The 27,164-nt window shown below is 36.5% G+C and overlaps 1 protein-coding gene across 3 annotated transcripts in view; it reads right to left on the bottom strand.

The window, feature by feature from the left end:
* Window positions 1-12,013: 12,013 nt before the first annotated feature.
* LOC150107025 (MFS-type transporter SLC18B1-like) overlaps window positions 12,014-27,164 on the bottom strand; it is a 508,245-nt gene continuing 493,094 nt past the window's right edge. For all 3 annotated transcript variants that reach the window (XM_090392899.1, XM_090392901.1, XM_090392900.1), the window contains exon 15: window positions 12,014-15,096. The gene's annotated coding sequence lies outside the window, so the exon portion shown is untranslated. The remainder of the gene's footprint in view (window positions 15,097-27,164) is intronic.

Here is a 27,164-nt window from a genome sequence, read left to right as displayed (position 1 = left end):
TGAAGAAAAAATTAAAAATCTATTATCTGACAGGTCTGTATATGAAGTTCTCAGTAGAGATCCTACCACTATAAACCATAATGACACCAATGAATTATTACGTGGAATGAATAACTGGCCTATAGAAATTATAAAAAAACTAAAATCTATGCACCACTTACTCCTAGATTGTATGGCCTTCCAAAAATTCATAAAGAAGGTATACCATTATGCCCACTAGTTGATGGAATCTATTCTCCCACTTACCAACTGTCAAAGTATCTTGCAAAGATTTTACAACAACACATTCACGTCTCCGATACTTATATTAAAAACTCAAAGCATTTTATAGATAAAATAAAAAACATCCCTATTTTTGAAGAGGATATACTAGCAAGCTTGGACATTACTTCTCTGTTTACTAACATACCAGTGTTTGAAGTCATCAACATCTTAGACAACTTATTCCCCAAAACATCACTACTTTGTTCAATCACTGTTATTATTATTATTATTATTATTATTATTACGGGTATCTCCATGGAGTCAGTAGACTCATCGCGGGAGACCCAAACTAGCAAAACAATATCTGTCATATCTCTTCTTGAATTCATTTACAGATGAAGAGCTCACAACAAAGTCAGGCAATGAATTCCACTCATTCACCACCCTCCAGGCAAAAAACCTTGAATTTCTGAATTGTTCCATCTGTAATGCACTTAATTGGAAGATATACAGACACATACCGAAGAGTTTCAGAAGAGGCGTTATGACAAAGCCACATCTATCATCTTGATATTTAAAAGCGAAATTTCAACTACCTGAAAAACCTACAAATTGGTTAATGCAGGTTTTTTCTTCTTTTTTTTTATTATGATCCAAAACACGAGAGATTGCAAGACCTATGACAGCAGTGTTATTTACTCATTGAATTAAAAAAAAAAAAAAAAAAAAGTTGGAAAGTTTGGTCTAAAGAATAAAGTCGATGGTCATCCACTATCACCCCAAACTATTTTATTTGGCAAAAAACAATCTACAAACAACTCACTGGATTAGCTATGGGCAGCCCCCTATCACCTGCTTGTGCTGACTTATTCATGGAAGATCTAGAGAAAAAAATCTTAACCCAGATCATTCCAAAACCGAAAATTTGGTAGAGATATGTAGATGACATCTTTATCATTTGGGATCATACAAAAGAAGAACTAATGAATTGCTTCAACCAAATCAATAGTTTCCACAATACCATCAAATTCACATTAGAAATGGAAAAAGATAAAAAACTGCCATTCCTTGACATTTTAATAAAGAAACAATCCAATAACAGTATCAACCTATCTGTATACCGAAAACCTACAAATACTGGACATTACCTCCATTTCAACTCAGCTCATCACATAGCTCAGAAACTTAGCATTATCCATAGTCTCAAGAAAAGAGCTATACAGTATACGACAGACAAGGATGACCTACTAACAGAATTAACCACAATATCCAGAGAACTTTCTTTAAATGGTTATCCAAAAAGACTCTATAACAAGATTCTCTTTACTGATATACCACATCAACAACATGATGACGTCCAATACATCAGTACAATTACGATTCCTTTTGTCAGCAACCTTTCCAAAAAATTAGCTAACCTTTTAAAACCACATAAGATCAGAGTGGCATTCAAACCAATCAACACTATTCAGAAATTTTTAAGATCACCGAAAGATCCTCACCCATTCTACAAGTACTCTGGAGTATATAATATACCTTGCTCACATGGTATTAGTTATGTAGGTCAGACCTCTAGAAGCTTTGAAACGAGAAAGAAAGAACACATAGGATATGTCAGAAATAACAGACAAGACATTTCAGGCCTTTCATGCCACTTTGCCTCTACTAACCATCATATTGAGTGGGATAAGAGCCTTATGCCATACATAGAAGATAACTACCATTCAAGAACCTTTAAAGAAGCAGCTACAGTCGCCCGTAAAACTGAAAACCTAAACAAGAATCAAGGTATCATTAAACATCAAAGAAATGAACTTTCATAACAATTACGTAATGAGCCATAACGAATAAATCACGTTAACGAGACACGCACATTGTCACGCACAATACCAATTTTTTGTATGAATTAGAATTATCAGTTATAACCTAGTCTGTAACCTTCATTTTAGCTTACTAGTTTGTATTCCCTGAGGATGCCAATAGAAAAAGATTGGCGAAACATGTAGGAGGATAAAATAAAGCTACTTGACAAAGATTATAAAAAAAAAAGTGTAATAGTCTTACCAGATCAAGTTGCAAGGCTTGGTTAACTAACTAGAAAGACTAGTTAGGACTCTAGTCTTTCATTCATGTGTTTCAGTTGTGTTGCTTTGTGTATGAATGTGTGTTAAGTCTCATATTATATTCCACTAGCCATATGGTATATAGCCATATACCATATGGCTAATGGAAATACTAGATGATGGTCCCTAGGACAGGTGGAGAAGATGCTGGAACAAAGTACAAACAAGTACCTGATTCTCATGTTAGAGGCTTAATTTAGGATGAGAATGAACTTAAAATATTATTTAATTCTTCCAATATTTTTTCTCAGCCACTGAGACATTGTCAGGTAGTACAATATGAGATTTGTAACTCACACATACAAAGCAACACAAAACTAAAGTGAAACACGTGAACAAAAGACTAGAGTCCTAACTAGGTAGACGCACCCTCTGTGTGCACCTATTAGCAGCCTAGGATGTAAACTGGGGTCTCAAAGTATTAGTGTTTCACATATTTTGGGAAGTTCAGTGCAGTCCTGTTTATTAAATTAGGTTGATTTCTGAAGCAGCTGCTGACTCCAAAAATTGTATTTTTCTTCTAAATTTACTACAATGGAACATGGTAGTCTTTTTTCCAATATCTCTGCAATACAATCTCTATACAGCTCTCAAACCCCACCAAAAGCTTGCTACCCTTATATGTTCTACTAAAGATAAGCTCCCTTCTCTCTCTCTCTCTGTGCCTGGAATATATAAAAAGTGTCCTGTTCCTGCAAGTTGGCCTACTATGAATGGACAGGAAGATCAGCTAACATTCATGTGGAAGAACACAAAAAATACATTTGCAGTCATGACTATGGTCAACTGAGCTTTGCAGACTATGCTTTATGAATTAGAATTAGAATGAGCCAACCGAATCTTTAGATTCAGCTCATAGAATCAACTGGAGAAAAGACCACCATGCTCCATCACAGTAAATATATATAGAAGAAAAAGACTATTTTTTGGAGTGTGCTGCTGCTTTCAGAAATCAGCCTAATTTAAATAAACACGAATACTTTGAGATCTCAGTTTACATCTTAGGTCACCAACAGGTGCACACAGAGGTCACCCCATCTAGTTAGGGATGTAGTCTTTTGTCTACATGTTTCACTTAGTTTTTCTTTGTGTGTGTGTGTGTGTGTGTGTAAGAGAGAGAGAGAGAGAGAGAGACAGACAAGTCTCATATTGTACTCCCTGACAATGTCTTATTGACTGAGATGAAATATTGGAAGAATTAAATAATATTTTACATCCTTTCTAAGTGCTGTTTCACACCATTAAGCCTCTAACACGAGTTTCTTCCAGCACTTAAAACACGAAGTAACTCGTTACAGATCCAACTATCAAAGCTCCTGGATTCAATGTACCTTGATACCTCTGGAGCCATCTAAACAGATTTAGGATGGGACAAGGTCACTGTGCTGCCCACTTGTCTGTTTGGAAATTTCACAGTCACCCTTTTGCATGTGTGAGGTGCTATGCGGACTGTGCATCATATCACTGAAAATTGCCCCCCCCCCCCACTCCTTCCCTGGAGGCTTCAGGAACTTGCATTTACTTCTAGATAGTGCCATTGATTGGTTAACTGAACTGTCAATCTGTATATTTTTTTTCTCATTAATTTCTTGTATTTTTCCCCATATGCTAAATAAATAAATTATAAATAGGTATTGTGTGAATAATGGTTAGCAGGGAGTCCCCCACAATGACTCTTTTGTTTCCATGGAGATATCCATAATGATAATAATAATACTTTTGCAGATGTTCAAGTGTCAGCAATGACTCAAAGCTAAGTACATGCAACAAGTCATTAACTCGCTGTTACGTCACTGAGACTAAAATTCAACCTATAGTAACTCTGTTCTAAGTGGAAAGTGACTGGTTTGCTATCTCTTTGCAGTATTCAACAAGACAGCCTATCAAATTTGATATGTTAAGTCCAATTAATTAAAAAAAATAACTGAAATGCACATAATTTTTTCATGAAGATACCTCTACATTTTACATCAACCAAATTTCAGCCGAATTTGGAACAGAGTTTACATTGCCAAAGATCCATCCATATATGAATGAATTCTACATATTCATTCAGTTGAATAAGGTGACAAAAACTCATTCAACTGAATGAATCTTATGTTGCAAAAAAGTTTAATCAGACTGATGAGACAAAAATGAAGTGGAGATTATTGCAATAAGCCTCCTTTCACTATAAAAACCAGACTGCATCATTCAATTGTTTTCAACTAGATCTAGAATATAGTTGTATATGCTGTTTAATATATCCTGAAAAATTTTGAACAACTGGAACTAAATGAAGCATAGGATGTTAGCAGGAAAAAGAAATAAAATTTCACAGCCACTGATACATATTTGCATCATTACACCAATTTCAATAGCAATTTATTTCTCAGTTGTTACCTACTTAATCTAAGGTCAGAGGCATTGACAATTCAACCAAAAGGACTTTGTACAGTGCAATGTCTGTGAGATGTACACATTACTAAAGGCAAATTGACTTTGGTTTGAAAATGATGGTGGGAAAGTGTGTCAAAAATGCTACAAGAGTGAGGGTCAAAGTGTAGGTCAGATTGCGAGATTGCAGCATTGGACGGAACAGAGAATACACGTGAAAATGTGTGTGGTGGGTGTAATGGCAAGTAGGATTGAAAGAGAGGTACTAAAATTAATGATATTAGTGAGGCTATTAGAATGCAAAAGGATAAAGTGAACGAGCCGACTGTTTTAACTGGAAAGAATGATTTGAAAGGAGAAAGTATATAATGAGAGAGGACATGAAAGAGTTACTGAAAGTAGCAAAAGAATTGAGAAAGTTAAGATAGTGAGTCTGCCTTGGCATGACAGAGTTGAGTTGAGAATAGTGAATGAGTCGATGCATACGATGGTTATGCATTTGAACAGATTTAGTGTTCAGAGTCTAGAAAAAGTGTTGTTGAATGAAGTGAAAGTGGATGTGTAAAATCTGGAAAGTAGAGCTTTTAGGGGAGAAGCTGTTGAGTGGGTACACATATATTAGTGAGGCAGTTGAGTGTAAGAATGCACATAAAATTAAGGTTCTTGAGGAAAATCCTTTCTAGGAACTTCCAGGGTAACGGACGGTAATGCCGTAGCCAGTGAAGTTTTTGCTTCCATAGCACAATTGGAAGAACTATGATACGTTGCACCCTTTGATTAGAAAATGCCTAAGTTCGATTCTCGTCATGACAGGAGGAATCTTTATATGGACTTTTTCAATCGAAGGTGAGTTACGGTGGTAGCAGGGTTTTTTTCTCCCGGAAACTCGGGTTTTTCATCCGGCATACAGACAAATCAGCCCTTCAGAACACACGGCATTTACAGACAAAAAAATACTAGCTGTGGTTGTGGTAGTTGTGGGCAGTAGATGGCGCTGATGTAGGTGATTGGTAGTAGAGGTTCCATGTAGCAGTGGAGACAGAGAGTTGTACAGTAGGTGTCCTCCCGCGATGAGTCTTCAGACTCCTTGGAGGTGTCACGAATAATAATAATAATAATAATAAAATGCCTAAGTTAGTACTGCTGGTAACAAACCAGACTGGGATAGTAAGTATAAAGCATCAAGATAGCAGTGAGCTTAAGGGGCTTTTGCACTTTATGTACACTAATATCAGGAGCATTTGGAACAAGGGAGAGGAGCTTTTGGCATTGGTTAGTTCATCCTGGCAAAGGTTATTGGCATTAGTGAGACATGGTTGATAGAAGATAATATAGTTAGTGGGATAGAATGTGAAGGGTATAGTGTGTTCATGGATAGAGAGAAAAGAAGGAGTATTATTGATGATGATAGCCAATGAACTGCAACCACAGAGAGTAGAAGTTCAACTGCAGGCCAGTGAAAATAGCACATTTGAAGCCATCTGGTGTGCAAAGTGGGCAGCAGAACAAACTATATAGTTGGATGCTTATATATGCTTCTACAGGGGATATAAAGGATAATAGGATAGTATGCATCGGCAAATAAGCTCAATGAATGGAAGGCAGGTAATTAATATAGGGGATTTCAACTAAGGGAACATAGGTTGGAAGGAGGAGGGGACACATGAAAGGAAGTAAAATTTATGCAGTTACTAAGGCAGCATGCAATGGAATATACTAGGGGTTTGAAAATGCTTGATCTAGTAACATCAGAGAATTTGTCTATAACCAACATGACATGTTGCTACCAATTGGTGAAGGTGATCATACGGTCTTGACCTGAGAGGCGACTAAATGCATGGAGTTTTCACTTAATAGGGGATATATATGGAACCACAGTGCTCGTAAGCATGATAAGCTTAGGAGATTACTTGGAACAGTGCCATGGCACGGCATGGCATGTCAAACTACAAGGGCTGAATGCTGATAGTGCATGCACAGGAAGTGGTAAAGGAGTGTTTGAGGAAGTAATAGCAGACTCAAGTGGAAGTTAAATAAATGAATATCATCATTAAGCTGGAGCTAAAAAAATAAGAAATTGTGGAGGGAATTCAAGAAGAAAGGCAACCAGCAGGCACATGAGCAGTACAAAGCACAAACCGCATATATCAATGAGGCAGTTGAGTGTAAGAATGCTCATAAAATGCCTAAATTGTTAACCAGTGTGGTAAGAAAGGCAAAAGCAGAGTATGAAAGGAAATTAGCAATGTAGGACAAAAAAAAAGTACAATGAAAAGGTTGCTGAAAAGTTGCAAAGTATGACAGATATTGCACAAATGTTGGATAGTGCTGCCATGATGTTTAGGACCTCCTTTAATGAGTTTAAGGACTCGATGGAGTAATAATAATAAAAAATTGAAAACATAAGTGATAATTTATAAAACTCCTCCCCCTCTACCTTTTGATACTTGTACTTCAAGTATCAAATGGTAGCTATAATTTGGAAGTGGCTACTATGCTCATATTCATGTTCTTACTGTTCAGTAAGAACATGAATGTAACCTCTTCGCTGACATTCAAGCAATATCATATCAGCAACAACATCATTATTATTAAATATAATGTCAGCAGAGAAGCTGCTTCTCTACTGACAATGGTTTTTTCCATTAAACCATAGAAGATGATTCATGACATTGGCACCCAATTTTTATATCTTTCAAGAGTTAAAAATAAATAAAAATACAATTGTAAGGTGTCCATGCAGTTAGCTGAGTGGCTAGGTGCTTCATAACCATATGACTGGAAAAGGAGTGTCCTGTGTTCGATTCACGTCACTGACATGAGGAGCTTAGGATCTTTCTCAGACATATCCAAGTTAGCCGGTCTTGGGCGTGGACTGCAGGGTTTTCCTCCAGCCTGCTTACTGGAGGAAAAACACACACATTTACAGACATAGGACTAGCCACCTTATCCTCGCGATGGGCATGGCTTAGGACAGCTCCATAACAGGCCAATAGGTCTAATACGAAAAAGGAAGAAGCAATTGTAAGGTGAAGGTGGTCTGTTCAAACTGTAGTGATATAAAATACTTTTTTTTATATATCTGCAAGTAATGAAAAAAAAATATTAATATAAAAAAAAAATCAGGTACTATTTAATGATATTGGAATGAGTTTAATTGGTGATAAACAATTGTTTGCAGCTGATGCAAAACTAAGGACACTGATAAAGAAACAAGCAGATGCAGCATTATAGGAAGAGTTGGCTGGATTTTATGAGTGGGCAACAGCATGGAACTATCAGTTCGATGTTGCAAAGTGTAAGGTTCTGAAATTTGGTAGTCAACAATGGGATGTGAAGTATACACTTGGTGGGGAAATTTTGGATGAAGTTAGGGAGACAAGAGATGTTAGAGTGGTGGTGGACACAGATCTGAAGTTCAGAGGTCATGCTGCAAAAGTTGTAAAGTCATCACAATAATGTAAATAATGTAAAGGACTTTAATGTGCAGAAATTAAGAAATTCTGGTTCCACTGTATAAGGCCTTGTATGGATTATTGTGCACAAATTTGGTGCCCTGGTTTTCATGGTGATGAAGATATATTGGAAAGTATTCAGAGAAGACTGACTAAGGTGGTAACTGATCCCTGATCCTTGGGATGTGGGATAAAGACAGATTTAGAGAAAGATGTTCAGAAAGCCTTGTGAATAGAAGGAAGAGAAGAGATATAATTGGGACTAAATTCATAAAGGATTGGTGCCAGATTAATGTGGAAGAAATTTTATGCCCCTGCTGTATGAGCAGGGGCATAAGAAACAGTTTCTATGCATGCAGAGTGGTTGGTGAATGAAATGTATTGCCTGATATTTTGGTGAATATGGATATACTGAATGAGTCTAAAGAATTATTATTATTATTATTATTATTATTATTACGGGTATCTCCATGGAGTCAGTAGACTCATCGCGGGAGACCCAAACTAGCAAAACAATATCTGTCATATCTCTTCTTGAATTCATTTACAGACAAAGAGCTCACAACTAAGTCAGGCAATGAATTCCACTCATTCACCACCCTCCAGGCAAAAAACCTTGTTCTGACACCTTTGTTAACCACACTCTTCTTTAATTTCCAGAGATGGCCTCTTGTTCTTCCATCACTATCACACAGCTGAAACATTTCCCCTGCATCAATCCTATAAAAACCTTTTAGTAATTTGAATGTTTCTATCATATCCCCTCTTCTTCGCCTATCAACCAATCTCTGCAATCCACAAGCTCTCAATCTATCAATGTAGGGAGCATTTTTTATATCACTCACCAACTTGGTCACTCTTCTCTGAACCCTCTCCACAGCCTCCTCATCTCCAAGGAATCCAGGTGACCAGACCTGAGCACAGTAATCCAAATGTGGAAGTATCAATGCTTTATAAAGGGGAATAATAACCTCTTTATCTCTGGATGTCAGTGTGTTCCTCAACAACCAAGTAATCCTATGTGCAATCTTGGACACCTTAGCAATGTGTCCTCTGAACTTCATCTCCCTATCTACCAATACCCCTAAGTCCCTAGCCTCATCAATCTCTTGGAGTACCTTTCCATCGATGTAGTACACAGCTGGTAATCTTTTAATCCCAAAATGCATGACTTTACACTTTTCCACATTGAACTGACATCCATTTTCTTTTGCCCATTTTACCAGCTTATTTAAATCCTCCTGCAAACTTTCAACATCAGCTTGATTTTTTATTGCACTACACAACTTTGCATCATCAGCAAACAACTGAATATCTCCCTTTAAGCCATTTCCTATATCATTTATATACAAATTAAACAACATTGGCCCAAGCACAGAGCTTTGATGGGGCTTTGTGTGTAACAATGTGCATCTCCCATGATGAGTCTTTTGACTCCATGGAGGTCTTATGTTAATAATAATAATAATTAATGGTGGCATAAAGTTATCTTGTCCATGTGGTTAGTCTAGTGGCTATGCACATTTGCAACCATATGCCTGGGAAATGAGTGTCCTGGGTTCGATTACCATTGCTGACATGAGGAGCTTAAGGATCTTTCTCAGACATAGCCAAGTTAGCCAGTCTTGGGCATGGACAGCAGGGTTTTTCTCCCCAGTTTATTTGGCGTTTTTTCTCCTGCAAGCAGGCAAACTGACCCCGTGAACAGACGCAGCTACAACCATAGAATATACTGGGAGACATGGGCTAGTCGCTTCATCCTCGGGATGGGTACAATTTAGGACTTAAGATAGCTATGTAACAGGACAGTAGGCCTAACACATAAAAGGGTGAAGGAGAAGATAAAATTACCTAATTTGATGTATCAGAGAGAAATTGTATAATGGTTTCTCTAATAACCAATCATTATCAACTTCTGCTGTTTTCTAGTATGAGAAGACAGCAAAAGTTTTCAGCAATAAAGTTGTCTATAGCAATTTTATTAACATCGCAGCAAAATAAAGCATGTGATGGAAATTTTAACATTTTATTTACACTGATTATCTGTAACAGCATGCATTTCTTGGTATTATTCATCACTATCCTTAGTTATATTTAATATATTTGGAAGCCATTGCAATACACATAATATCTTCAAACCATTGTGATTATCATTTATAAAATATTTAAATGAATACTTAGTATGCTGAAAGAATGTTTAATATCCATAAGTACTTATTTTTATGTAGTTCCAAGCATATTCTACATGTTCATCATAATTAAAAAAACAACAACCTTATTCTATTACAAAGTACATATATTCAAATTTTACTACAGTTATAATATTCATGTTGAAACAGCTGTATCTATAGTACACAGATATATTCAATTACAATATGTAATTTATAAAATAACAATTTTGATAGCACTACTAAATAATCAGTAGTGTTTGTCAGGTACAAAAAAGTTATAAACATCACTATTATAAAATCTCAAAAATTCCACATTTCTCATAGGTGAAAAATTATGTATATAGATTTATCATATTTACATGTGACAATATTATTTTCAACTTTATCAAAAGTTCCTTATGAAAAGGATAACATATCACAGCAGTGCTTAATATTAAATTCTAAAATATAAATATCAAACATTTTGTTTTAACTTATATATATATATATATATATTTATTTCATAAACTCAACAAAAGCAAAAAGTGCAATGAAAAGGCTGCCTGAAATGAAAAATACTGTATAACTGCGGGGGGGGGGGGGGGGAAAGAGGGGAGAGATTTCAAAATATTAGTTTAAGAAATAAGATAAAAAAACCTAAGTTTGTTATAAGAAATATATTAGTATAGCATAATGCTGCAAAATATAAATATTGCTTTTTTTTTAATTGATAATAGACATCATTATATGATGCTACTGGTTTATTTTAAAATAGTCCTTTTTATTATAAAGTCAAAGAAAAGACAAAAAAAGTTATTTTTTAAAAATTAATGTAGCTTCTGTATATGTGAAGTATGTGTTAATGTGGAACAGTGAAATGGTTTCGACTAGAAATAATAAATCTAACTTATTGAAATAAAGCATAAATTCAATACTGTTTATCCACTGCAACAAATGCTGGAAGATCTCTAACAGTACAGAATTTATAAATATGAAACTGAAATGTCAAGAGCTAAAGAACAATGTCGTCATGATAAGAAATAATATTTGGATAGCAGACAGAATGGTTATCGTATTAGCATGCATTGCAGATATTATTTAGATTAAATTCACTGTAACAAATATTCCACTACAATAAAACTATTGCTTAAAAATAGTACCACACAGTACGATTGACCATACCAGACAGTAAAACATCAGAGCAAAAGAATCTCAGAAGGATTAATTTTTGATAATTGAATTAGATTTTAATCAAAGTAACAAATAGAAAAAAAGTTTGAATTTTAATATACGAAGAATATTAGCCAAGCAAATAAGAAAAGGGCGATTATTATGGGAGATTTTAATCATGGCAATATAGACTGGAATGATGAGATAACAACTGGAAGTAAAGAAAATGAGTTTCTTGAGTTTTTGAGGGATAACTACCTCAGACAGTATGTAACAGAGGGCACACGAGGATTGAGGGTCTTGGATTAGAGTGACCATGAGGTGATTACCTGGGTGGTTTCCAGCAGTGCGAGGACCTCCGTGAGAAAAGGGTATATGTGGAACTACAAGGGGGGGGGGGTGATTATGAAGAGCTCAGGAGACAGCTTGCGGGTATAGCGTCGAATGAGGAGTTAGCTGGAAAAGAGATCAATGCAGCTTGGGGGATTTTCAAAAACTGTTTAGAAAATCCCCCAAGCTGCATTGATCTCTTTTCCAATGTCTAAATGTATTCCAAGGGTGAGAAGGTTAAATAAGGTGGGTGTGAGATGGATGAATAAAGAGATTAAGCATGCGATACAGAGAAAAAGGACATTATGGAGGCAGCAGAAATAACTTGAGAGCAGTAGAAATAACCAATTCCATGAGATCTACAAAGACCAAGCAAGGAGGGTGGCTTGGTTGGTGAGGGTAGCTAAAGAGAGGAATGAACAGCAGTTGGCTAATGAAGCCAAAAGGAATCCTAAGGAGTTCTTTCGATATGTAGCCAGCAAAAGAAATAATAATTATGGAAGGATGACATTGATTGGAGAAAATGGTATAAAGACAGCTGATGCAGATTGTGTGGTGGAGATACTTAATGAGCAGTTCATAAAGATCTTTCAATCTTCTAAATGTGACTTCATGGAGGGGATTGAGAGCAGTTGATGATGGGGAGGAGAGACTGACTGTAGGTGAGCAAGAGGTGTATGGGGAGTTGAGTAAACTAGATGTTAATAAAGCAGTGGGACTTGATAATATATCACCACATATTCTGAAAGAATGTGCCATGGAGTTGACACCTGCCTTGACATATTTTTTTAATATGAGTCTTGCACTCAGTCAAGTTCCTAAGGAGCGGAAGGAGGGCAAGATTGTGCCACTTCATAAAGGAGGTGATCGAACTCAAGCATCAAACTATAGGCCTATCTGTGTGTCAGGTGTTGCGGTTAAGTTGTTGGAGAAGCTTGTGAGAACTAGGATCCAGAGTTGGGTTGATAACAATGGTATTATCTTTGATGGACAGCATGGATTTACTAAAGGGAGGTCATGTTTTAGTAATCTACTTACTTATTACAATAAAGTGGCTGCTTCCTTGGACAGAGGAAAAGGATACACAGTAATATATTTGGATTTCGCAAAGGCTTTTGATAGAGTACCTCATGATAGGTTGACAGTCAAACTAGAGCAGATGGGGTTGGATATTAGATTAGTGCATTGGATTGGAGACTGGCTATCTGATAGGTATCAACAAGTTGTGTATGGGGAAGCGATATCCAGGAAAAGAAAAGTCACTAGTGGAGTGCCTGAGGGGTCTGTTTTAGGTCCATTGCTGCTTAACTTGTATATTAATGATATACGTGAAGATTTGGATGGAAATATTCAGTTGTTTGCAGATAATGCAAAGTTGGGACAAACCATGAAGCGTAGTGAAGATGTTGTGGCCTGCAAGAAGACTTGAATAAATTGAGTGATTGGGCATGGAAATGGGGATGTGAATTCAATGTTGCAAAATGTAAGGTTTTAAAATTTGGAAAACAAAGATGGGATGCAGAATTTATGCTTGGTGAGAATGTATTGTTGGAGGTAGAGGAAATAAGAGATCTGGGGGTGAAAGTGGATAAGGATCTAAAATTTAGGGGACACATCACCAAAATTGTGAAGACAACACAAAGGCTTCTGGGAATGATGCAAAGGACACGGACTTGTAGAAGTAGAGAGATTCTTGTTCCGTTGTATAAGGCTTTGATTAAGCCACACTATTGTGCCAAGATTTGGTCACTGGGTTTTCAGAAGGATGAAGAGATGTTGGAAAGGGTCCAAAGGAGACTGACTAAGGTAGTTTCTGACCTCTGGAATGTCGAGTATGAGGAAAGATTGAGAAGATGTAATTTGCAGAGTCTGGTGGACAGGAGGAAGAGGGGAGATATGATAGAGACCTACAAGTTGGTAAGGGGTTGTTATAGGATCAATGCTGGAGAAGTTTTACAGAGAATAGTGGGAGATCGGGGGAGAACCAGAGGTCATCCCTGGAAACTGTATAAAGAGGGTGTGAGTAGGGGAGTGAGAGGCAGGTTTTTTCATGCAGAGTTGCGAATGATTGGAATGTCTTGCCTGAGAACGTGTTGTCTGCCAAGAGTTTGAATGTTTTTAAAACACGGTATGATGAGCTGTGTGTGTGTGTGTGTGTGTGTGATAAAATGACTTCCCAGATGAGTCTTTGACTCCATGAGGTCTTGGGGTGGTAATAATAATAATAATAAGAAGAAGAATAACTCAATGCATCAAAATTTAATTTAGACAGGTTATTAAAACAAAGTTCACAAATTTGTCAAGAAGCCAGATGATAAACACCACAGCAGACACAAAGAAGTACATAATTTTAGTTATCTACTAGTTAAAATTAAAAAAAAGCAAAATATTAAAATATATTTGGATAATCTTTAAAGCATTCATTTGAAGAATATGATCATAACAAGTAATAAAACAGAAAATTCAAAAAGAATGGTAAAAAAAGATAATAAATCATGCAGTTAAGGGACTCAAGATACTGATAAAGCTGTGATGATTATGATTTCTCTCTTGACTAGATCTATATCTGCAAAATATTAAGAGATTCAACTTTAAGAGCAAAATGGAATGCATTTACTGCATAGTTAGTCAACGGAGCATGGAAATATTTGCTGAAACTATTTATGTTTTGAAATCTTAGACATCATTGCTAACCACAATGGAAATAAAAATGTCATTAACTGTGATGCTCATGCATTCATACTATGATCAGTGCACAGTAAATGAAGGGATTCTTGATCATTTTAAGTTCCTTTGCAAGCAAAAAGATTAGCAAATTATTATTATTAGCATCTGACCTTCATAGAATCATCATGCAAATACTTGGAAAGTAGCAGAAACCTTTTGAACTTTGAAACATTATTATAGTGACAACCATATAAATAAGAATATGATTACCCTTGGTAGCCATTCATTTATATTAATGTGTAATAACTGAAATTGGAAAATATTTACAGTAATTATATCTGTGAGCAATAGCTAAGAAAACAAAACATGATTATCAGTTTTATCTTTAGGACATGATATTTTTTTCCTTTACATTTTTCTATATTAATAACAAATGTGATCTCCCTCACCCTTTACCCGAGATAAATAATGAATGGGTGCAATGCTATACACATGGCTCATATTTGTTCTGCACTATTCATACCACCACTGCTTTCTAACATCCATGAATTTTTTGGCTAAATCTAAACCTTTGAACAAAGAAGTTCTTTTCCTGATGTAATGAGCAGCAAAAAAGCATATCTAGATTTGTTAAAAAAAATGAAATTAAATTAAAAAGAAAACTTTTATTATATTTTAGAACATGTATTAAAAACTATTTGCTTTTGTGGTTACAGCTTTCTTAAAAGAAAACAATTTTTATACATAAAAAAATGAAACTGAATAAGTGATTCTATTCTGTTTGAACAAAATTTTATTCTATTCCATTTGCCATCTGATTGTCTGAAGCATAATTATACTGACTTACTAATTGTCCATTATGTTAAAAAGTTTAAAATGATGCCTACCTGAATATTCTATCATCTGTTACTTTAAAAATCAGGGGTGGAGAACTTTTTTTTTTTTTTTTTTTTTTTTTTTTTTTTTATTTTTAACTTGATGACCAAAATTTACTTCAGGGAGCAGAGAGTTAGTATCAGGTTGCAGAATTATCACAATATTGTCTGATGCTAACTCCCTGAAAGTGAAAATTATATCAGCTTTGTTAACGAAACGTCACCATGTTCGTTGCTACAATGCACTACAATAAATAATGAAACATGAATGCAGTATGCTTCTCTGCACATACCATTAAAATAATCAGATGAAACACATTAAGGCTATAGTAATTCTTCAAAGCCACTGCTTTATTATTATTATTATCCCCATAAGACCACATGGAGTCACAGACTCATCTAGGAGGTCCATTTGTCATACATACAGCTCATCATATAGTGCCTTAAATACATTCAAATTCTCTGCAGATGCAATGCATTCCAATCATTCAACAACCTCCATACAAAATACCTGCTTCTCATGCCCTTGCTCATATCATCCTTATACAGTTTCAAGAGATGATCTCTTGTTCTCCCTCATTTCCAAATATTTCATTAAAAAACCTCTTAAACATTAATCCTAGAATAATCCCTTACCAACTCGAATGTCTCTATCATATCACCTCTCTTCTTCCTATCCACTAGACTCTGAAAATTGCATCATCTCAACATTCCTTCACATTCAACATTTGATACATCAGAAACTATTTTGGTCAATTGCTTCTGAATCCTTCCCATTACCTTTTCATCCTTTTGAAAACCAGGTAACCAAATCTGTGCACAGTAATCCATAAAAGTCGATGTACTCTGCATCATTGCCAGAATTCATTGTGTTGTTCTCACAGTTTTAGCAATGTGTCCTCTAAATTTTACATCCATATCCACCATCACCTCAAGATCGCTTATTTCCTCCACTTCCAACAATATATCCTCACCAAGAGTAAATTCTACATCCCATCTTTGTTTTCCAAATTTTAAAATCATACATTTTGCAACACTGAACTGGCATCCCTACTCCTGTGCCATTTCACTAAGGCCACATCTGCCCTACTGAACTCCTTATAGTTCTCAACTTTCCATCATCTGCAAACAACTGAATATTCTCATTAAAATCTTTCTCAATATCATTAACATACAGGTTAAACAGCAATAGCCCTAAAACAGACTCCTAAGGCACATCAATAGCGACTTTCTTCTTCTGGGATATTGCTCCTCTATAACCAACTTTTTGATACCTATCAGATAGCCAATCTTCAATCCAATGCTAATACTAGTCTAATATCCATTCCCATTTGCTGTAGTTTGACTATAAACTTCTTATGTAGTCAACTATTAAACTTTTATAAAATCTAAGTATACCACAGTGTATCCATCTCCCTTGTCCAATGCAGATGTCCTTATTGTAATAAGTAAGCAGATTACTAAAGCATGACCTCCCATTAGCAAATCTGTGCTGTATATCAATGATAATCATCTCCCTTGTCCAATGCAGATGTCCTTATTGTAATAAGTAAGCAGATTACTAAAACATGACCTCCCATTAGCAAATCTGTGCTGTATATCAATGATAATACTACTACTGTTCAAGCCAATACTAGATCATGGTTCTAACAAGCACTTTCCAACATTTTACCACAACACCCGACACACAGATTAGCCTATAATTTGATGCTTGAGTTCTGTCAACTCCCTTATACAGCAGAACACTCTTTCCTTCCTTCCACTCCTTTGGAATTTGACTGAATGTAAGACACATATTAAACAAATAAGCAAATGCAGATGCTAATTCCCTGACTTTGTCAGGGAATTAGCATATTCATTAGCATATTCAATTCCATATTCATTCATTTCTCATTTGCTCAATACCATTTGGTCACTCACAGTCAGTCTCTCTTCCTCTTCATCCACTGCTCTCAAACAATCCTTGAAGTCAAATTCACAAGGATGAAAGACCTTTATGAATTGCTCATTAAGCATCTCAACTGTATCCTCTACAGCAGTTGTTCTTACACCACTTTCTCAGGACAATGTCATCCTTAGAAATTAATCAAAATTAGAATTTGACAATGAATCAAATATATATATATATATATATATGATTTATTAGCTAACTGCTGCTCATACTGCTCTTTTGCTACTCTTACCAACCAAGTCACCAATACTAGACCCTCTTTACTTGTTCTTTATACACCTCATTATTACCACTCATCTCGCCTCCATAATGAGGTGTACACATTACCAGGTCTATAGTAACACCCAACGAAGTATATCGTTCTATTCACCTGTAGCTCACAATATACTACCTCAAAACCACTACAACTATTTCCATCTATTCCTGGTATGGACATAACTCTTTTTCAACAGCACTCTACCTCCCTTTTTATCCTTTCTAAATTCACGAGATACATCATACCCTTCCTGTCAGGATGTCATCCTCATCCAAATATATCTTGCTTACTCCAAAAATTTTTGGGTGAATGAACTCAATCAATGCAGTCATTTCCTTTATTTCTGATACTGCTATCATTCATTAACAAGCATAACAGTTCATTCAAGTTTCACTGATACTATTTATTAGATATGACTTCTCCATACTCTCCTCGAGCCATTTTTTTTTTACTCCTTATCCAGAATCTTCTTCAAATCTAACTGTTCTTTCTACATCCCAGGCCATCCCATTCTCTTTTTGTCTACAAATACACTCACTTCTTCTTTGAGCATCAATCTTTCTCATGTTGTGTTCCTCTGCCCACCATGAATCTCCTCATTTCCCTGTTTGTCTTGCACATTTGTTCTCTCAATCTCTACACTTATGCAACCCACCTCTCCATTCATAAGCACCACTTTAATCTCTCCTGCCTTACTCTTTGTCTCTTTTACATCACTTTTTACTTGCTCAGATTCATTCTCTGCATGCATTCCTCTACCTTCCAGCAGCAGTCTCTCTCCAAATGACTCACACAAAAACCATTAAAATGCAGTTTGATTCATCCTTCAAACTCACAAACACACACATCAACAAACTGCACTCCTTTCTCTTCAATCATTTCCAATAAATATCATTCATAATCCTTGCTCTCCACTTCATCTCATCATTGTCATACCTAGAAACATACTCACTACCTATCCTGTCAAACTATTATCTTTTATCTTTCTCAACAACCTCCTGATATCCAATCTTACATTCTCCTTTTTCAGTCAAGTCATTATGTGAATGTGCAAAACAACTGGCAGGGTACTTGACTTGGTTGTTTAACAGAAGTCTGGCAACAGCAATAGGTCCCAGAAGAGTGGAAAGAATGAAAAATAGTGCCACTGCATAAAGGAAAATCCAGATCAATAGTGTCAAACTATAGGTCGATGTGTATATCAAGAGTAGCAGTAAAGGTGTTAGAGAAGCTGATTACAGACAGTACACAAACCTGAATTGATGGGAATGGAAATATTTAAGAGAGCAGCATAAGTATGTTAAAGGGAGGTCATGCTTTAGAAATTTGGTTTCATTTTATAACAGGTTTACTGGTGCACTGGACAGAGGAGATGCTTATATAATTATTATTATTCAGGCTTCCATGGAGTCAAGAGATTCATCGTGGGAGGACCTCCCTAGGAAACACAAAGTCTATCATACCACTCATTGACCGTTCTTGCTCTCACCACTCTATCAGACAATACATTCCACCCTGCACACAAAACCGCTCCTCATCTTCTTGCTCACAGCTTCCTTTTGTAACTTCCAGGAACGGTCCCTTGTCATCACTCCTTCCTGCTGTTCAACCAAGTGAAAGAACTCCCCAGTGTCAACCCTGTAATTGCCTCTCAACAGTTTATAAGTCTCAATCATATCACCTCTCCTTCTTCTATCCACCAAAGTCTGCAGTCCACATTCCTTAAGACGATTCTCATAATTAGCATTGTACAGTCCTGAAACCATTTTTGTTATCTGCCTCTGTACCCTTTCCACAGTTAATTTATCCCCTTCAAATCCTGGGGACCAAATTTGAGAACAATAGTCTAAATGTGGCCTGATCAGAGTCTTACAATGGAATGATAACTCTTATCTCTGCAGGTTAGCGTCCTTGTCAGTATTGCAGCAATCCTCTGGGTTACTTCACCACTTTCGCAATATGCTCCCTGAATTTCAGTTTTCTATCAATCATCACTCTCAGATCTCATCTACTCTACTTCCTCCAGTACAGCTCCTCCAATTGAGTATGAAGTCTCCCATCGATGTATCCCAAACTTCAAGACTTTATATTTTGCTGCATTAAACTGACATAACCATTCATCTGTCCATCTGTCCAGTTTATTCAAATTCTCCTGCAGGGCTGCCACATCTGCACTATTACTAATAACCGTGCTCAGCTTCACATCATCTGCAAACAACTGAATATCCTCTTGCAATCCACTGACAATGTCATTGATATAAAGGTTAAACAATACAGGTCCCAGTATTGAGTCCTGTGGAACTCCCACTTGTAACTTTCTGCCTCCTTGATATTGCCCCACCATATATACAACTCTCTGATACCTATCAGACAGCCAATCCTGAATCCAGTTGACTAATCCGACATCTAAACCCATGTGCTGCAACTTAAGTATCAGCTTATCATGTGGTACCCTATTAAATGCCTTTGCAAAATCCAAAAAAATGGCAGTATATGCCTTTTCCTCATCAACTGCTCTTGTCACTTTATTATAAAAGGCAATCATATTACTAAAGCAAGAGCACCCCTTAACAAATCCAGGTTGATTCTTACAGATAACATTACCCTCATCTGCCCAACACTGTATATGGTCCTTCACTAATTTCTCCACAAACTGGCCTATAATTAGACACTTCCAGTCTGCTACTGTGCTTATGCATTGGAACTATCTTACCTTCCTTTCATTGCCTGGGTACCTTTCCCGCAGCCAGACTTTCATCGAAAAGCCAGGTCAATGGAGCTATCAGTTCTTTAGCACATTCTCTCAAAACCTGTGGTGAATACCATCCAGTCCCATAGCTTTACTGACATCCAGAGTACTCAGTATTTGGAATACACTCTCCTTTTGCACCTCTAAAACGCAAACCTGCCCTATCCTTCTAGTATTAAAACCTATTTCTCCAAGATGAAATACTCGAATAAAGTGGTCATTGAACAACTCCACTATATCCTCTACATCAGTCACTCTATTCCCATTTTTATCTCACAATGTCATTCTCACAACATTTCTCCTCCTACTGGCCACATAGCTAAAAAATTCCCTAGGATTTTCTTTGGATCTTAATGCCAATCTCTTCTCATATTCCAGTTTTGCCTTTCTCACCACACTAGTCACTCTCCTGGCCAGAGTCTTATATTTTTCATGTATCTGCTCTCCACCCCTCTCTTTATATCTCTTCCATAATCTCTTTTTCACCTGCAGTTCCTGTTTGATATTGTTTGTCATTCACTTTACACCAAATTGTGTCCACTTCTTCACTCGTGAATACAGCTTACTATTGCTGCTAACAAATATTCCTTCACAATTTCCCAAGCACTAATGATATCCTGGCCTTCCAATTCTGTCCTCCACTGAACTGTCCAAATTGATATCTAAGACTATTATAATTCCACATACGTTCCCTTTTCTTTGATACTCCTGCATGTCTATTCATCTTCTAAGTCAAAACCACATGGTCACTCTCTTCAACTGGGGGAAAGAGATGTCATCTCAGTTATTATCAGCTCTTCTGATACTATGACCAAATCCAAAACTCCTGAACCTCTTGTTCCCTCTATTACATGTTGCCTAAGACATTTGTCCCTTAAGATTTTAACTACTGCTGTAGTTAAAATCTCCCATAACAATCATTCTTCTTGCACTTGCCAGGCTCAACTGTCTAAACATTTCCTGGTCCTCACCCTCTGTGCTTCTTGGTTTGTAGCAACACCCCACTAAATATCCTGTCTTGCCCACCTCTACCTCATACCATATGCTTTCAAAATTATTAGTGTCACTGCCTTCCAAAACCTCCACTCTGAGAGGACATAAGTCATCACTTATCATAAGCAGTACTCAACCACTATGTTTTCCCTTCCTATCCTGCTGAAAAATGCTGTATCCTGCTACTTCTATTAATGTTATTATATCATCTTCCATCAACCACATCTCAGAGATCCCAATTATCTTTGGCCAGGTTGATGCTATCAGCGCTGCCAATTCATCTCCTTTATTCCGGATACTCCAGGAGGCAATCCCTGCTGTCCTGGCATCACTCCATCCCTGGTTCCAGCACTCACTCACATTCTTCTCATTCTCTCTCTCTGACTGTTTCCATTCTCTCCTCTTCTATCGTTCCCATAACTCTCTCTCATTTCCTCTCTTCCACTGTTTGTATTTTCTCCTCTTCTATCATTCCCATACCTCTCTTTCTCATTCCCTCTCTTCTACTGTTCATATTCTCTCCTCTTCTATCATTTCCATACCCCTCTTTCATTCCCTCTCTTCTACTCTTTCTATTCTCTCCTCTTCTATCATTCCCATAACTCTCTCACTCCTGCTCTGATTTGCCTTGCAAACAATGACACATCTGGATTTTGGAAAAGCATCTGATTGAGCACTGCAAGATAAACTACTGTTGAAATTGAGCAGGATAGAGGTGGATAGTGATTAGGTAGTTTGGTTACAGGAATGATTGGCACTGCCATACAAGTTATGTATGGAGGTGCAGTATCATGAAAATGGAAGGTGTTGGATTCTGATTGAAGATAAATTTTATTGATATTTCTTTCAGAATCCAACATAATCTTCCATATCATAAGACTTGTAAATATTGTTTATTGTTTGTCTCTTGCTTAAACTGTATTACTCATATAATTTCCCTGTATTTTGTTTATTACTAAATGATGGCGTGATCTTATGTAAGTATAATATTTTTTTATTTTTCATTACTGTATGTAAAGGTATAATCTTATGTAATGCTTCTGTTTATGTTTTGTTTTGGTTGTTGTCATGGAGACAGAGTTAAAATTAGATAGAGCGAGCTTAGAACGTGAGCTATGGTATTCGACGGGATAAAGAATTAATATGAGCTGAAGTGTGAGAACAAGTTTTGGCGGGATGAATAGTGGAGATATATAAGCGGAAAGCGAAAGTAAACAAGGAGCACTCAGGGCAGGACCACTCACGACAGCACGGAGAAGGGAGAGAGGGGGAGGCATTCACGACAGTATGGAGAGGTGGGAAGGAGGGAGCACTCATGGCAGCACGGAGTAAAGTAAGGGGCTGCAGTATCAGCGATTGTAATGCTGTAATTAAATTAAGAAGGGACAGGGAAATGAGTTTATAGGCAGCACGGAGTAAAGTAAGGGGCTGCAGTAATAGGAATTATAGTGCTGTAATAGGATTAATAAAGGACTGGGAGATTAATAGGCAATTCAGAATAATTCTTCTGAGTTCTAGAATTACTTCATATTCCAAAGTCGTTTTAAAGAAGGATTGTGCAAAGCTGAATTTGTTATATAGAAGTAAACATGGAATAAGTATTCTGCCTTATTGCAAGTGCATCAAGATTTGTGAAGTGCAATGATTAATAATTCAGTTATCATTGAGAAGATTTCTTTTGAATAGTGTTTCTTCAGAGTGATAAGTGAATATAGTTTTAAAATGTGCCTACTGTGAATCTGATGTGCAAAGAATTTAACCAGGTAAGAACAATCCTATTTTATTGTATTTCTGAGTGAAGATGTAAGAGTTGACTCCTCCTGTTGTATCCCTACATTAACTGTGGCATTTTGCTGAGATTAGCCGAAGTTAGAAGCTTGAAAGTCCCTTGAAGTAATAACTACCACCATTAATGAATTTAGAGTTTGCTAACTGAGTGATAACAAGTGAAGATATAAGAGTTAGCTCCTCATGTTATACCCTAACATTAACTGTGGTATTTTGCTGAGTTAGCCATAGTTAGCAGAGCAATCTGGCAAATAAGCAGCCATGAACCAACAGCGACTGAGCTATCAGGGCGTGGGGGAGCAGAAGTGGCAACTCTGTTTCACTTAAAACCTCACAAAGCCCAATGACAACTCGGTGACATGGCGAGTAGTGCCGCCATTAAATAAGCACCTGCTGGGGTCACTGCCCCTGACATTGGGAAGCAGCATTGTCAGTACTGACACAAGGTGGAAGCCAAATGATGACAGAAAAGCTTGTGATCAGAGATTTGCAGATGGCAATATGATTATATTGTGTACGTCTGTAATACTGCAGAGCAGAAAGCAAATGGAGAAACTACTGCTCTACCTTATCTCCAGAACAACCACCATGGCGAGCAAACCCTTACAATTGGCCCCAAGTTCCCGGCGTCCCTTAAATGGGACAGGGGTGCGAAGAATCTCCGGGCTCAAAATGGTGTCCACTCTTAAAATTGCAACTTGGAATGTCAGAACTCTGTATGAAGCTGGCAAATTAAGAAATGCCACAAGAGAAATGAAGAGGCTGGGCATCTGGATTTTGGGAATTTGTGAGACAAGATGGCCAGGATCTGGAAAGCGTCAACAAGATGGCCAGGATCTGGAAAGCGTCAACAAGATAATACGACAATGTATTACTCTGGGAATGATGAGAACAAACATCGACATGGTGTAGCTGTAATAGTAGATGAAGAAATCAATAAATCAGTAATAAATTGGATTCCATTTTCTGAAAGGATAATGCTGTTAAAACTTAAGGGAAACCCCGTTAACATAAATATCATCCAAGCTTATGCACCCACATCTGACAAAAGTGAAGAAGATGTTGAAGAGTTTTATGAACACCTAAAAGAGATTAAAAACCTAACAAAGAAACATGATATAAACATAGTGATGGGTGACTTCAATGCAAAAGTGGGAAGAGGGGGTGATGGAGAAATTGTTGGCGAACATGGCTTAGGCACCAGAAACGACAGAGGAGATCGCCTAGTCCAGTTCTGTCAGGAAGAAGATCTAACAATAGCAAATACCTGGTTTAAACTTCCACCCAGAAGACTGTACACTTGGAAATCGCCTCAAGATAACCAACATAACATTGTCAGAAATCAAATTGATTATATACTGATAAATAAAAGATTCCACAGTAGTATAAAGAGCGCAAAGACTTATCCTGGAGCAGATATCTCATCAGACCACAATCCCATAGTTGCAGAAGTATGTCTTAGATTAAAATCAGCTAAAAAATCACAAAAGAAGAAAAAGAAAATTGATGTAGAAAAACTGAAAGATCCGAACATAAATAAAAGTGCCAAGACACAGCTTAACCTGCGATTACAACAGATTAACATAGAAGAAAATAAAAGTGTGGAATCTCTTTGGAATAGCTTAAAGAATGCCATCGTAACAACAAGTATTGAAGAAGTAGGTTATGTGAATAATATAAAACAACAGGAATGGATGACAGATGAGATTCTTTCTCTTATTGATACAAGAAGAATGTACAAAAACAAAGACCTTGCCAGGTATACAGAAACACATAACATCATCAAGAAAAAATAAAAGAAGCCAAGGAAAATTGGATGAAAAATTTATGTACTGAAATTGAACTGCTTCAGAAGAAACATGATAATTTCAATCTATATAAGAAAATCAACGAAATTTCTGGAAAACTAAGGTAAAAGCAAATAGTGTCTCTAAGAGACGAAAATGGAAAAATAGTTCTAGAAGAAGAGAATAAAGCACAGATTTGGATAAAATATGTAACAGAACTTTTCAATGATACTAGACAGAAGCCTATAAATATAAAAGATAACATTCAAGGACAAGCAATCGTGAAATGCGAAATAGAGAATGCTATACGAACAAGTAAAACAGGAAAAGCCAGTGGACCAGATGGTGCAAACAGAATTTTTAAAATTAATAGAACCAGATAACATCAAACTTCTTGAAAAACTATTTAATAAAATATATGAAAGTGATGAATTTCCATCAGATTGGCTCAAATCTACATTTATCACTGTCCCAAAGAAACCCAAAGCGAATTCCTGTGGTGACTTCCGATTTATTAGTCTAATGAGCCAAACATTAAAAATATTTTTGAAAGTAATTCAGAATCGTATTTATAGAAAAAGTGAAGAAACTCTAAGTGAAACACAATTCGGCTTTCGGAATGGTTTTGGTGCTAGAGAGGCCCTTTTCTGTACCCATATATTGATACAAAAATGCATAGAAAAACAGAAATCTGTCTTTATGTGTTTCATAGATTTTGAAAAAGCATTCGACAAAGTCAGACACACTAACTTAATAGAAGTCCTTCAACAAATAAGGCTAGACGAACAAGACATAAGACTAATAACAAATCTGTATTGGAATCAGTCAGCTACTGTTCAATTAGACAACATTACCACCAGTGATATTAACATCAAAAGAGGAGTGAGACAAGGATGTGTGCTCTCACCACTCCTGTTCAACATATATGCAGAGGTAATCTTTAAAAAAGCATTGGAAGAATGTTCAGAGGGAATCACAATAAATGGAAAGATTGTTAACAACCTTCGATATGCAGATGACACTGTGCTAATTGCAGATAATATTATGGATCTCCAAAAACTCATTGACAGAGTATACATAGAAAGCCAAAGAATGGGAATACATATAAACATCAACAAGACAAAATACATGATCATCAGCAAACATCCAGCCTCATCAATGAAACTGACACTCAATGGGAAAAATATTGATCAAGTGTCAAGATATAAATATCTTGGTTGCTGGCTTAATGAACAGTGGGATCCAGAAATAGATATAAAGACAAGGATTGAAGTTGCATGGCAGTCCTTCATGAAAATGAGAACACTATTCTGCAATAAAGACCTAAACATGGAAGTCAGATGCCGAATGCTGAAATGCTACGTGTGGTCTATTCTGCTCTATGGAGTTGAAACATGGACATTGAAGGCGACAACCATCAAGAAAATCGAAGCCTTTGAGATGTGGCTATACAGAAGAATGCTAAAGATATCATGGACAGAAAAAAATACCAATGAAGATGTCTTAAAATCCATTGGCAAAGCTAAACATCTTGTACAAATAATCAAGAAACGAAAAACATCATATCTTGGCCACATCATGAGAAACAGCAAATACCAACTTCTACAAACTATTTTGATAGGAGGAATTGGTGGCAAAGGAACTAGAGGAAGAAAAAGAATATCATGGTTTGACAACATCAAGACATGGACAGGAAAGAGCAGTGCACAACTGCTCAGATTAGCACAAGAGCGCAGTTTGTTCGCCAAGATGGTCGCTGACCTTTGATAGAAGATAGCACAATAAGAAGAAGATGATGCTTGAAAGAATCCCCCCCCCCCCCCGAAGTGATAACTGTCTCATAACAGAAATTAAGTGTTAGCTCTGTCTGTTATATCCCAACATTAACTGTGGCATTTTGCTGAGATTAGTCGAAGTTAGACGCTTGAAAGTATTCCCCCAGAAGTGATAACTGCCTCATGACAGAAATGATGTGTTTGCTGACTAAGTGATATATTAATGATGTGTTTGCTGACTAAGTGATATATTAAGGAGTACAATTGTTAAAATAATTACTGAGAGATTCTGTAATATTGAACTGTGTGATTCATTTTAATTACTAGGAAAAACTATAGATTTAATGACTGAATGTCTAATGTCTAAATCTATGTGAATGTTATTACCAGTTGAACTAAGTTATTTGCATTATCTTGTTTTCAAAGTTAAGCTTATGTACTCGTCATATAATCCTGCATTAAATGTTTTGTTATATTGATTTCAATATTGTGTGCCTGATTCTCCTTCATTGCAC

Source organism: Typopeltis vanoorti, chromosome 5 (genome assembly GCF_054136105.1).
Source record: "Typopeltis vanoorti isolate ZY-2024b chromosome 5, IOZ_Tvanoo_1.0, whole genome shotgun sequence".
Classification (NCBI taxonomy): domain Eukaryota; kingdom Metazoa; phylum Arthropoda; class Arachnida; order Uropygi; family Thelyphonidae; genus Typopeltis; species Typopeltis vanoorti.
Note: the sequence above shows the minus strand (reverse complement) of the source record. Positions and strands in the feature narration are given on the sequence as shown.